This window comes from Capsicum annuum, chromosome 10 (assembly GCF_002878395.1).
Source record: "Capsicum annuum cultivar UCD-10X-F1 chromosome 10, UCD10Xv1.1, whole genome shotgun sequence".
NCBI lineage: Eukaryota > Viridiplantae > Streptophyta > Magnoliopsida > Solanales > Solanaceae > Capsicum > Capsicum annuum.
In genome coordinates, this window is record NC_061120.1 from 133,303,614 (window position 1) to 133,317,080 (window position 13,467).

The window sequence follows — 13,467 nt, forward strand, 5'->3', positions numbered from 1 at the left end:
CATTTTATTCAAAAATTAACATAGTGCTGGAAGGAATTCAACTGTCAACGACCAAAGTAGATGGTGAAACTTGAAGAGATTGAAGTAATTAGAGAGATATTTGCATTGATGGACTGTCATGGTGATGGAAAAATAACATATGATGAACTAAAGGTTGGACTTAGAAAAGTAGGTTCCCAGTTGGCAAAAGCAGAGATGAAGTTGCTGATGGATGTGGTAAATATTCCTGTCCATTTAAACATGCTGAGACAGTATTCACGTTCTATCTTTTGGTTGGTTTTATGAGATTAATTTGCAAGTTTTATATGGAAAAAGTATGAAATTGTTTCTATTTTTACGGCCTATAATCCTATTTATCTATTTTGTGTTTTTTTAAAAGACATTAATTTAACCTTAAATCAAGAACCATCATTAATGCTATTAATGATAATTATATCAGGTCCTTAATCACCCTTTTCCTTTCTTTGTTCTTTTTATTTATTTTTTATTTATTCAATCAAGAAATTAGTTATCATATAATATAATTTTTTTTTTGTGAGTTTTTTTTGCAACTTTTTTATATAACATATTAACTAAATTACTTTAAAAATTGTAAAAGGAATGATAACCATTATTAGCTTGACTTTAAATTGTGAATTTTTGTTTTAGGAATTTAAAGAGGCTGCAAAAATAATTATTAGCATTTATCATAACATAAATAAGGCAACACTTATTGGAGCATTTTTTTTTTTTTGTGTGTTTTCCAAGGTATTCCCACCTGTTCCTACAGAGCACTAAGCGATAGAAAATTTGCCACAGAGTTTTTTCCATTCACCAGGTGGGGATCGAACCCCCAACCTCTTGCTTATGAGACTAATCCTCTGTTCCTACTGTCAGAGCACTAAGCGATAGAAAATTTGCCACAGAGTTTTTTTCATTCACCAGGTGGGGAGATCGAACCCCCAACCTCTTGCTTAAGGGGTGAGGTGCTAAACCACCACAGTAACCCTTGTGGTTGACATTATTAGCATTTTTATACTAAGTTATAAGATGTAGAGTTTGTAAAGTAATTAATTTACAAATTGAATGTGTAAATAAGCCTTGAGGTAATTAAAATCTTTTATTTAATATATACTTAATAAATAATGAGTTGATTTTTTACTTGGTCATTAACAAAATTATATCACTTTTCATAAATTTTTCTCTATTTTCTATTTCTAAGGCCTGAAATACTATTTATTTATTTTGTGATTTTTTTGAGATTTTTTCTAATTTTAAAAGACATGAATTTCACCTTAAATCAAGAACCATCATTAATGTTATTAATGATAATTATATTATTTCCTTAATCACCCCTTTTTCTTTCTTTGTTCTTTTTATTTCCTTTTATTTATTCAATCAAGAAATTGGTTATCATATATAATTTTTTTTGTGAGTTTTTCTTCCAATTTTTTAATATAATATATTAACTAAATTACTTTAAAAATTATAAAAGGGGTGGTAAACATTAGCTTGACTTTAAATTAGGAACGTGAGAATTTTTTTTTTTTTAGGAATTTAAAGAGGCTGCAAAAAGAATTATTAACATTTATCGTAACATAGATAAGGCAACATATATTGGAGCAGTCAACTGTCAATGTAACCTTTCATGTTTATAACCTTCAAAATTGATATATAAATTTATAATACTTCTCTCTATAAATAATTGACAATCTTTCACTAAAACTCTTAACTTCCCCCTTTAATTATCTTTATTAGTTTTGTTTTTAATAATAATCATAATTGTCAGCGTAACCTTTCATATTTATAACCTCCAAAAATTGATGTATAAGCTTATGATATCTCTCTCTATAATTGTCAACCTTTCACTAATTTAGATGGTTCGATTTGAAGCTATACGTTTATTCACCTATTTAGATTTTAAAATATTATTAAAAATTACTTTTTAGTTAATATTAAAACTTAAATTTTCTTCTTTGCATATTGAATTTGTAGGAAAAAAAATAATTGTGAAATGAAATTGTCTTTCTCCTTTGTTAAAGAGAAGTAAGAAAACATTTTTATTACGTATTATGATTAGAAAAATATAAAATGCATAAGAAATAAGTAACTATAGGATAATGAAAAAGTTTGGTCTCATAATAGATTGAAACTATTTTTTAAAATAAAATAATATTGTAGTGGAAGAAAAAAGTTAAATAGATATATTAGAAGACTTTTGGGTTCTTTAGAATACGGTTCATACAAAAAGTGCTCATAAATAATATTTTCTCCATTGCATTTCAATTTGTCATTTTACTAAAAAAAAATATCTCATATTAGTTGTTCACTTAATAAATTAAGCTAGAATTAATCAATTTTTCTCACTTTACCCTACAATTAATAATAGACATTAAATGTGAACAATTATGCATAATTTCATTTTCATTCCTTTTTTTTATATATAATATATAATGTGACAATTAATTATTAAATAGTTATTTGTAAATCATTGAGCTTTTCTTTCAATTATTACAGATTTCATGAAATAAATATATTTTGGCTAGATCGAATATGCATTAGAACACCATGCTAATAAAGTGAATTTAATAGATCATAAATTTATAATATCTGAACACTGAAAAGGTTCACATTAACTTTTCGGATGAAATTTTTTTTTTTTTTTTTTGTATATTAATATAATACAACATTTGTTTGATATCAATGTATACAATCAAAATATTTCACAATTGAATTTCGATTCTTTGATTATTTTTAATATATTAAAATAAATTAAAGTATATATTTGATAACGTATTTTATGATCGAGCGAAGCGCGACTAAGTTTCTTAGTAAAGTAATAAAATGAGATGATTGTCAGCTTAATAAATCAAATTTAATTACATTTAACAAACACCTGAAGCCTACATCTTTTTCATTGCATAAAGATCTGAATTTATCACATTCATAAGCAACCATTTCTAGATTCTGCTTCTTAAAGTTGAGTTATCTTTTAAATTGTCCAATTCTTTTTGCTTTTCCTGTAAATCTTCCAGCAACTGCCCGACACTACAAAGACCATAAGCCTAAGGCAAATATGTACCTCAAATACATTTCATTATGTTTGTCCATTATAATTTAAAAAATAAATAGATGCATAACGGTTTGAGCAAATAGGTGTCATGTATATTTCATCAGAGATGCAGTTGAGAGACGAAAATGGAAAATCTAGTCTGATATAGCAAGTCAACTTATACTAACATAAAAGAATAGTCTCTACTTTCTTATTAGAGGTAGGTGTGGATTATTGTAGCAGTGAAAGACTGAAGAAGTAGATTCCTCTATTGTTTTTAATAGCAATGCTAGAGAAACCAACTTCCCTCATAACCCTACTCACTAGGGTCATCTAAAATGGACAAAATGGGCTGCTACGGCTCAACCTTAATGGCTAAAAGAGGTGGCTGCTACTGTTGTTGCTCTATGCAGCCTCTCCTCTGATGAGCTTTTGCTCTTTTGAGCGCAGCAATTAAAGCATTAGACAAACAAGGTTGGCCACGAAGGAACGGACCAGAACTTGTTGGAAGCCTATTCAGAGCCACATTAAATGATAGTTCAAGACCTCTACAATGAAGCGGATATGATAAATAGTTATTTGGTTGAGATTTGAGACAAGTCCTTCTAAAAAGACTGACTCTTGATCTTAACATGATAGCAGCCACATGATGAGGAGGGACCTTTATGTGGCCTCTTCTCCTGGTCAAGCTAAGAGAGTGCCTCAACACTAAAGCAAACTCATTTGTAAAGTTCTGTTGCACTGCACTACCTGCTCCCTTCGCATAACTTTGCCACGACCCCACCTCCCCTCGTTGAAATTGTAACCTATCTTGACTGAGAATTGGGAGCTATTTTCAACAATCAGATCTTGAAGGTATATCCACCACAAGATGCATCTCTGAAGATGTGATACTCCAACGAACTGATAACATATCCTTTGTAATCAATTAGCAGCACCCAACACTAGCACTAGTTCAATAAATAATAATAATACTAATGCCTATCAGATGTACTCAATAGAAGACATTCTAGACTCCCTTGTATATGTAGGTTAAGCTAATACTCTCCAAAATAAAGTTGCATCAATACCTGTTAAATACTCCTGGTAAAAAACTTTACAAAAAAGAGAATTAATTATGAAGTTTACTTTCCCAGCTGTCATTCATAAGACTCGCAGGACTTGTATCATTTGAACTAGTTGAATTTGTACCCACACTGAAAATTGAAGCAGGAAAGTCATTCTGTTAAATAAAGTACAAACAAAACTTAGTCAGCCGTGAAAAGGAAGGATATGAGAATAAGGAAAATGATGAGTTGTACAGTGAGAGTGAAAAGAATTGAAGTAATGTAGCATTTACGAGCTTAGCGACATATACTAAATAAATATGTACCTTCAAATTTTACAGATGAGATATAGTGCCTCTTTTCATGATATTATAATTTATGACTATACTTAAAGAGACTATAAATTGGACATAATGCATTTGCTGAAGATTTTCCTAAGACCTTGGTTAAGTTCTTGACAGGTTCATGGTTAAGTTTTGTCACGACCCAAATGGTCATGAGTGGCACCCACACTAATCTTCTTGTGGGAGAACCATCTAAACCGAACCATTTCCCAAACACTTAGTCAATATTAGATGATATTATTTAAAATTCAACAAAATAACAAATATTCAGGACTAATTATTATTAATGCGGAAATTCAAACATACTACTTACTAAAATGCCCAAAACCCGAAAGTCATCGTACAAGAACTACTAACAAAGATCATATCTAAAGTGATATCCAAAAATAAAGTAAATAAAGAATATTTCATTGCCCGAAAGATGGACAAGAACAAATAAGATGACCCATGGCAGCCTGAAAACGGAGTACTCACCCTTGGATCAAGATCTGCTATCAAACTCTAGAGGTGGGGTCATGTCTGAGCCTAGAACACTTTTTGCACTCAACAAAAGAAGAGTATAGGGTAGTATCAGTATAAACCACTATGTACTGGTAGGAATCATAAGCCAACTCAATTTAATAGCATGTACATAATATAAATCAAATAACAGTAGACAGGCATCGTCACCCAACAAATATTCAATGAATCAACAATACAACAACAGGTCAAACAGTGCTCACAAACAAGCCACATAACCATCAAGAGTATTAACCGTGATGTAAACATCCATAGAAATAACACAAATATGTACACACATGCTATGGGACTTATTTTTGCCCAAATAGTCATGACCTGCAGGGAACAATCTCTGTTCATGTACTTGTACCGGCGTGGTACCCGATCCAATATAAATATGAACGTACCGGCGTGGTACCCGATCCAACATAAATATAAATGTACCGGGGTGGTACCCAATCCAACATAAATATAAATGTACCGGCATGGTACCCGATCCAATATAAATATAAATGGACCGGCGTGGTACCCGATCCAACATAAATATAACGAGTATTATCAATGTCAGCTTCACACAACCTCACAGCATACAACACAATTTATCAAGTTTACAAGTACACTTAAAGTCATCAGACAATTCCATCAAGTCAATTTTCAATAAACATCTATACATGAATCAACGATCCAAACATCAACAATTTCAAGCATGTCCAAATATCAATCCACACTACAAGAAAAACAGCCTTTAGGGAAGGGAAATCTGGTCCCTAAAAGTCCAATTATGGTCGCAAATGACCTTTTAGGATGGGAAAATGCTCGTCGCGGCACATCCTAATAGCCTTCTTAGCTAAAGGTCAATTGCGACGACATGCTCTAACTGGTCGTTAAATGTCATTAGTGACGGTAACATATCCGATCGCTAAAACACTTTTAGAGACCATATATGTCATCCCAAATATATGACTTTCATTTTTAAAAGTAGTTAGTTTGTGGTCGCTAAAACCTTTTAGCGATGAGTAACTACCTCGTCCTAAATTACTCCATTTGGACAAGCAATTAACTCGTCCTTGATTAATCTTTAGAGACGAGAAAATGACCCGTCCTTGATTAACCTTTAGAGACAAGCAACTAAGTCATCCTAAATTAACGTTTAGACCAAACAATATTATATTTGTATCTCTAATTTACCACCAATGGTACATCCTGAAACTTAATATCCTAAAAGTATATATTTCATTGTTAAATATAGAATTATTACCAAAAAGGACAAAGTATAATAAATATAATTTCAATATTTTCTAAACAATAAAATCTTAACCAATTAACATTCCGAGCTAGAATATTGTCAATAGTTTCAATATTTTTTAAACAAAAAAACTTAACAAATTATAATGCCGAGCTAGAATATGATTTCAAGCTTTACATAACGCTCTTAGCAAAATAATAATAAGCTTGTGCATCTTCTAAACTTGCATCTTCTCTTGTAACTTGAATCATCAAAAATCTATCAGAACAAAGTTTTGAAAAGTCAATCCATAAGTTAAACTACATGCTCTGGCACAATAGTTGCATGACATGTCAAGTTTATACAAGTGGAATAAAGTGGGTAACTATTGAGTTTAACTTTTGTGAAGTTCTTGCTCATTCAGGAAGGTGAAAGCAGTTTGTTGTTTTCTTATACCACATATATTCTTAAATAAACTAAAATAAAGGTGAAAAGACCTTTAACTGGAGCTATTTTCTTACACCACACATATTTTTCTTATAATAAAGTAAAGTAAACTTTCCAGAGACATTTTTTACGAGAGAGAAATTGAAGCAGCAAAACAGTTTCAAAAAAAAAAACAGAAGCAACAGTAGGTATAATGGCTCTACTATACGTTATCGCTCGAATAGACACACAAGAAGCAGCAGTCCGTATTTTCAGTCATACATCTTCTCTGTTTAAAAAAGTATACTATGTCAAGCAGCTCATTTACTTATAATCCAAGCATCACCAAGAAATACATAAGCCCCCCCCCCCAGAACACATGGTAGAGCTTCTTAGTCCTTTTCCTTGCTCTTTCTCAATAGAACCTTTCAAAATAAATACACAGCTGTATGAGCTAAACATTGTTAGTTCAATATGACAGCAAATAGTACCATATTGTTTCACTTAATATGAGGTGCAGATTTTGGAAAGCTACTCATTCTGAACATATGGAGTAAATAGATATATTGCTATAGTATAAAAGGTCGACCAACTCATGTTTACGGATATTATTATCCTGCTAAGGTGAATAACAATTGGTGCCAGGTTTCTGGAAAGTTTGTTAATGGTCTTGTAAAGGAAAGCTGGGAGTTTGTCTGGGCAGAATATATGCATTCTGATTTTCCTTTTGTCCACACCAGAGTAATTCACACATTTATTAAGCTAGTATGCCAAAAGAGGCATTCCCAACTGCATAAATGATACAACAATAAAAAATGTCAAGCCAGTAATGAAATCTTAAACACCAATCTTTTTTTTGATAATTTAATTTAATCTTCAAATGCCAATCCTTCTTTTAACATTATTATACCTAGTATTACAAATCACTCAAGGTTCATGTAGCGTACCATTATTAGCAGTTAAAATAAGAAAGAATTGATTTAAGCTTTAGATTTGTTCTTTTTGGTAAAATCAGTCAAGGTTCACGTAGCGTAATTGATTTAAGCTTTATATTTGTTCTTTTTGGTAAAATCACTCAAGGTTCACGTAGCGTAATTGATTTAAGCTTTATATTTTTTCTTTTTGGTAAAATCACTCAAGGTTCACGAAGCGTAATTGATTAGAGAACTCCCTGCGTGAAAGAAGCTCCAAAAGATGTTATAGGTTCTGCTACAGCCAAATAATCTGAGTTTTCCTATTTCTGACTATGGCTTTGCACTAAATTTCTAAAGAAAGTGCTGAAAAGATACAACTCTATCATGGATATTGGAAAAACAGTTAGTCTTGCTACTGGGAAGTCATGCTATAGGTAAGCCGTCGAGATATCAGCAGTGGAACCTTGTTTCTGGGAGCACTCAAGGGTGTTGGAAAAACACTGTTCGTCAAACATAGAAGATGATTAACATATAACTTATGAATTTAGTTTCCATCCACTGTTCACTCAAAGTTGTCATGATTCAGCTCTTTGTTTAATTTACTACCCAAAACTACGAAGTTTCCATCTACAAAGCAATGACATATCGTCATTATGAGTGTAAGCAAACTAAATCTAGGAGGCAGAAGCAAACTAGAATGGAATCAGAAATGCATTACACAGAAGGACAATCAGGAAATCATGGAGGCATCAAACAAAAGATAAAAGTAGCTGGGGAAACTAGCACAAACGAGCCTCCTTTCAGGTTCACGACGCATCCACAAGTAACACAACTGTCATAACTAGTAAAACAAAAAAGGACAAGTAGACTACGCCAACAAGTAGCAACCACAAGATTCACAGAGTGTGGCAGGAACTCCACAGCAGCTACCACACCTTTCACAGACAAAAAACCCTCAATAGAAATTTGATTCGAAAAACTTACTTGTTTTAACTTCTTGTAAATATGGCTTAACCTCATTAGTAGACAGAGGTAATGAAGTATTAACTCCTACGCAGTCATTCTCCTGAACCACGAAGTTGTTACGTATTTCCGTTCCCATTACTTCACTAGAACATATGGTAGAGTTTGTAACTCCTCCTGCTGGTCGTTTATCAGACAATTATTTTGTATTTGCTTCTTTGTATACTATTATAGGTGTCAATTAAGTGGTCAATAAATAGAGATGAGGTTTTGAAATTGAACATTCCTCATACGCACCTTGCAAAGATGAGGTTTGGAAATTGAACATTCCTCAATACTCTCAAGATCAAAGGTATATTAACCAGTTCTCTGACCACACTACAAGTTACAGGTAAAACAATGATTTATTTGAACAAATCGGAGAACCTACTGGTTTGGTCTTATCTTTACAGCAAATTACCCTTCAACGATACAGTAAAAGCCACTTTGTCTTCTAACTAAATTTAGATGAACATAACTTTGTCTCCTAACTAATTCAGCGACAACATAAGATGATTTATTAGATGAGCTACATTCTGTTACTACTGGTTGTGAAGAGTAAGCACTAGCACTATTCATAAGAACTGAACGAACAGGACTGCCGGAAAGGAACAAATACAAATTAGAACTCCAGTACTACAAAAGGATAAGTGTAGCAGATAATTGCAGAGAATTTTTGCGGATTCGGATGAGAAGGGACTGGGAAGGAAGGACATTCTTATGCTGGGATGAAATTAGAAAAAAATATCAGCTGGAAAGTGAGGGGATTAAATTGCACTCAGAAAAGGGAAATTATTAAATCATCAAGTTACTGGAAAGCTGACTTATATAGTTTTCAGGAAACAAAAGTTCAATAATGGTGGGAGATTGGGTTAGATAAGTCTGACCAAACAGATGGGTAGCTAGCGGATTTCTTGAGGTAGATTGGGTTAGACAAGTCTGACTACGTTACATGCTTAGATGAGCTACATTCTGTTACTAAAAGTACTGAAAACAAAATGATTCTTGATGAGTTTGTCTTGAGAGCTAAGGCAGCATTGGCGATGATCGCATCTGTAACGGCTAAGAATAAGGAAGTTTTTATGTGGCTTTTAGGGAGAATGTCGTCCTGGATCAGTTTGCGAGACAGGACGATGATGGAGAGTTCAGGTAAGGCCATTAAAGCAAATGCAGTGGTGGCACAGGATGGTACTGGATTATCAAACAGTTGCTGAAGTAGTCACGGCTGTACCACATAAGAGAAAAACACGGTATATGATCTATGTCAAGAAGGGGATTTACAAAGAGAACGTTGAGGTTACTAAGAAGAAAATGAACTTGATAATTTTTGGTGCTGGCATGTATTCTACCATCATAACTGGTAGTCTCAATGTTGTGAATGGATCAACCAACTTCCGCTTTTCCACTGTTGCTGAAATTGGCCAAGGATTTATACTATAGGACATATGTATACAGAACACAGCAGGATCATAAAAAGCTCTTTGACTTGGAGCTAATATGTCTGCCATAAATCGTTGTCGTATCGATTCTTATCAAGACACACTTTACACGCATTCTCTAAGACAGTTCAATCGAGACTCCTATGTGACAGGTACTGTCTATTGCATATTTTGTAATGCAGCTTTTGTGTTCCCGAAATACAAGGTCGTAGCTAGAAAACCGGATAAAAATTAGAAAAACATAGTGACTGCACAAACAAAATTTCACCAGATTTCCAAGTAACAAAGAAATTTCAAGTTCATTTAAGTAACAAAGAAAATCAAACATAGCACATTTAACACAATCTCCAGTACAATCTACAGAAATTTCACTAGATTTTCAAAATTCACAACCAGACAGATAGATTCTAAACATTAGAACTTCTTATATCACTTAACTAAGTAATAAAGATAACCAAAACAACAACTCGATCGATTGGAAAACAAGCAAAATTTTGAAATTAATATCTCAATTCAGCAGCCTATGAATGAAAAACAGCAACTCGATCGATTGGAAAGCGAGGCATACCTGGAATTCGTCGATTTAGGTTAGAGCTGCGAGAAAAACTCTCTCTCGTTGAGATTAGGCAGAGCTGATCAGTGGAAATTGAAAAACGAGAAAAAATTTGATATTAATACAAAAATTGAGCAGCCTATGAATGAAAAAACAAAAACATAAACATCGATCGATTAGAAAGTGACGCCTACCTTGGAATTCCTCGATTTTGGTTAGAGCTACGAGAAAAATTCTGTCTCGTAGAGCAGATCGATGTGGAAATTGGAAGTATGTGAGTGATTACTGTAGCTCTAGGGTTTAATTACTGATAGTTTAATGTCAAGAAAAGAAATTTTTTTTAAGTTTCACTTTCGGCATATACATATAAATTAGCGCTTTAGCTTTTGGTAAAGAAAAGAAATTGGCGCTTTAATTTCTGGTAAAAGAACAAAAAAAACAAAAAAGCCCCGCTCATGCCTTCAATTCTATATTTTTTGGGACCATATACTAAATATTTTTGGGACCACAATTTACTACCTTCACAATAAATACATAAATAAGGACCAAAAAGTATTCTTGTCTCAATAACTATACTTTTAGAGACAGGATTATCAGCTCGTCCCAAAATGTTGGTCATAAATAAAGTTTTTCTTGTAGTGCCAAAAGTATCCAATTTAGGAACATACACACAATTAAGTCGAGACTAAACTCCAATAAAATCGTAACCTACCTCAACCGAAGAATCCAAATACAAGTTAATTTGCAAGAGTCTTCCCCTTCCGTAAAACTTCTGAATGTTTCAAATCTGTCCAAATACATAATCCTCATGAGAATACAAATATAAGGACACCCAATTTGTAAATTCTTACTCGATTAATCTCACACCTATACCTAAATTGATCAAAACCCTTTCCGATCGTAACCTGGTACTCTAGAATTAAAGACTCAATAACTAATAGAAACTACATGACTTACTATTCCATGTACAAGACATCACTTATACCCTTTCCACTTGGTAATTATTAACCAAATGATTAACTATCATTGTTTAATTAAATCTCGTGTCCATCTATTTACTCCAACTCCCTCTAAAAGCGCAAGAAATAAAAATTTCTTTATTCTACTTTATTTGTCGTGGTTATTCTATCAAAAATAGCAGTAACCATAGTACTTATTCTTAACAGACCCTTACTTTGCCACTTTTCAATCATTAAAGCTAATGATTGTCATCATTAGAGTATATAATTTAACTACTAATTAAACCTCCTAATTATAATGCACCAGAACCTTAATTATAATGCACCAGAAGCTAATACTATCTATCTTATCCTAACATAGTTATCTTAACTCTAAATAGAGACATTGTATGTTTCCCATAACTATTGCTACTGCACGTGTTTCTACTAGTACTAATAGGAACAACTTTATCATCCACCACCTTGCAATCATCAGGCTAAAATAATCTTACTAATTCCTTGAACTCTTATATAAAGGAAGTAACACCTGTAAGAATTATTCAACTTTCATTCATTACAATTATATGATTGCATTAGAATCTTACCTGAAGCTATTTTGGGAGAAACCCTTCAAGGCGGCTTTGGGGAGAATTGAACTGCAACTAACCATCGTGGCTTGTTGCTCCCCATTATTCGATATTATCTTTAAATAGAAATAGTAAACCCTTTTTACTTAAATTAATTCTTGTGTTGGCCACATAAGAAAATAAATTAAAACTTGCACTATTAAATTCATTATTTAAAATACCCCAGACTTTGAATAGACCCTCAAATTTATCGAGACCTCAAGAAAATAGTTCAAATAATAACTTAAATCACTTCCGTACATCTCAAAAGTTGATACTATTCATCCCGTGGGTCATAAATTCACGTACATAAATTACGAAAAGATCTAAAATAGAAAAGATGAGAAAAATTTCACAAACGACCGAAAGGGCTATTACATCAGATACCAATTAAACAACCGTTCGTACCCGAACGGGCAAAGAAAAGACAAGAAGGGGAAACAAGCAATTACCTAAATTAGCAAAAAGATGTGGATACTTGCTACGCATGTTTGCTTTGGTTTCCCAAGTGACCTCTTATTTTTTCCAATAAACCTTCACAGACGCAATCCCCTTAGTCCTCAACTTACGGACAACCAAATACGTAGCCGAACCTATGCGTACCCCCATCGCCCCAGACTCGAAAGGTTCAATCATCGTACAACAACATAAGGCATATTCTTCACCCATATATATGTAATCGTCCTATACCGGCTGATAAATATTGGTACATACTAGTGTTAGGCGATGTGCATGTAGGAATGAATGCAAAGTACACAATAACTATCACAACTCATTGTAACTGTCCTCATCAGGACCATCAACATTGTAATCAACCTCCGGCATTGCCAGATATCAACACATCATCAATAGTATCCTCCAGCCTTATCGGGTATCAACATCATCATAATAATATCCTCCGTCATTGACGGATATTAACATATTATCATAATAGTCATTACCAAATAACATACACTAAAATACTCATAAAAAAATAGTCATATCACCATAGAATATCTATATAGTCAATACTTCCCAACTACTCGTTATTAGCTAACCAACACTTATTATAATAGAATTACTAGTTTGCTAGCCATCACATAACCTCTATTTATTAGCTTAAACATTATCCTTCACATAATCTTTATTCACCGGATAGCAACTAACAACTATTTATTTAATAGCCAGCATCTAACATCTAGTCTAGGTTCATCATTAGACGAAAACCGTCATTTATCCACCATTATTATTATCAACTAATCATCTTATATCCGTTAATCATTACTAAACAACATAATACCACCTGTCACCTAACCATCTTTTATTAACCGACATCATTCATTATTTAACCATCGTTTACCAACTAATCCTTGCTTAACTATTCATTAGTTAACCATTTAGCAACTATTTAAAGCTATTAACTAGTCACCTCTTATTACCAACATC

General features: G+C 32.9%; 2 long non-coding RNA genes across 3 annotated transcripts; both read right to left on the bottom strand.

Moving 5' to 3' along the window:
* Positions 1-3,178: 3,178 nt before the first annotated feature.
* Positions 3,179-10,974, bottom strand: LOC107845751. 2 transcript variants are annotated; one of them, XR_001666978.2, is made up of 4 exons: positions 10,673-10,974; positions 10,494-10,557; positions 4,896-4,954; positions 3,179-4,253 (listed from the first exon to the last, which is right to left on the bottom strand). It is a non-coding gene; the product is annotated as an uncharacterized LOC107845751 (long non-coding RNA). The 2 variants fall into 2 exon arrangements; XR_001666980.2 differs by lacking the exon at positions 4,896-4,954 and having other exon boundaries at positions 10,673-10,945.
* LOC124888030 lies at positions 7,301-10,486 on the bottom strand. The gene is made up of 2 exons (XR_007045886.1): positions 8,745-10,486; positions 7,301-8,624 (listed from the first exon to the last, which is right to left on the bottom strand). It is a non-coding gene; the product is annotated as an uncharacterized LOC124888030 (long non-coding RNA).
* Positions 10,975-13,467: the final 2,493 nt, after the last annotated feature.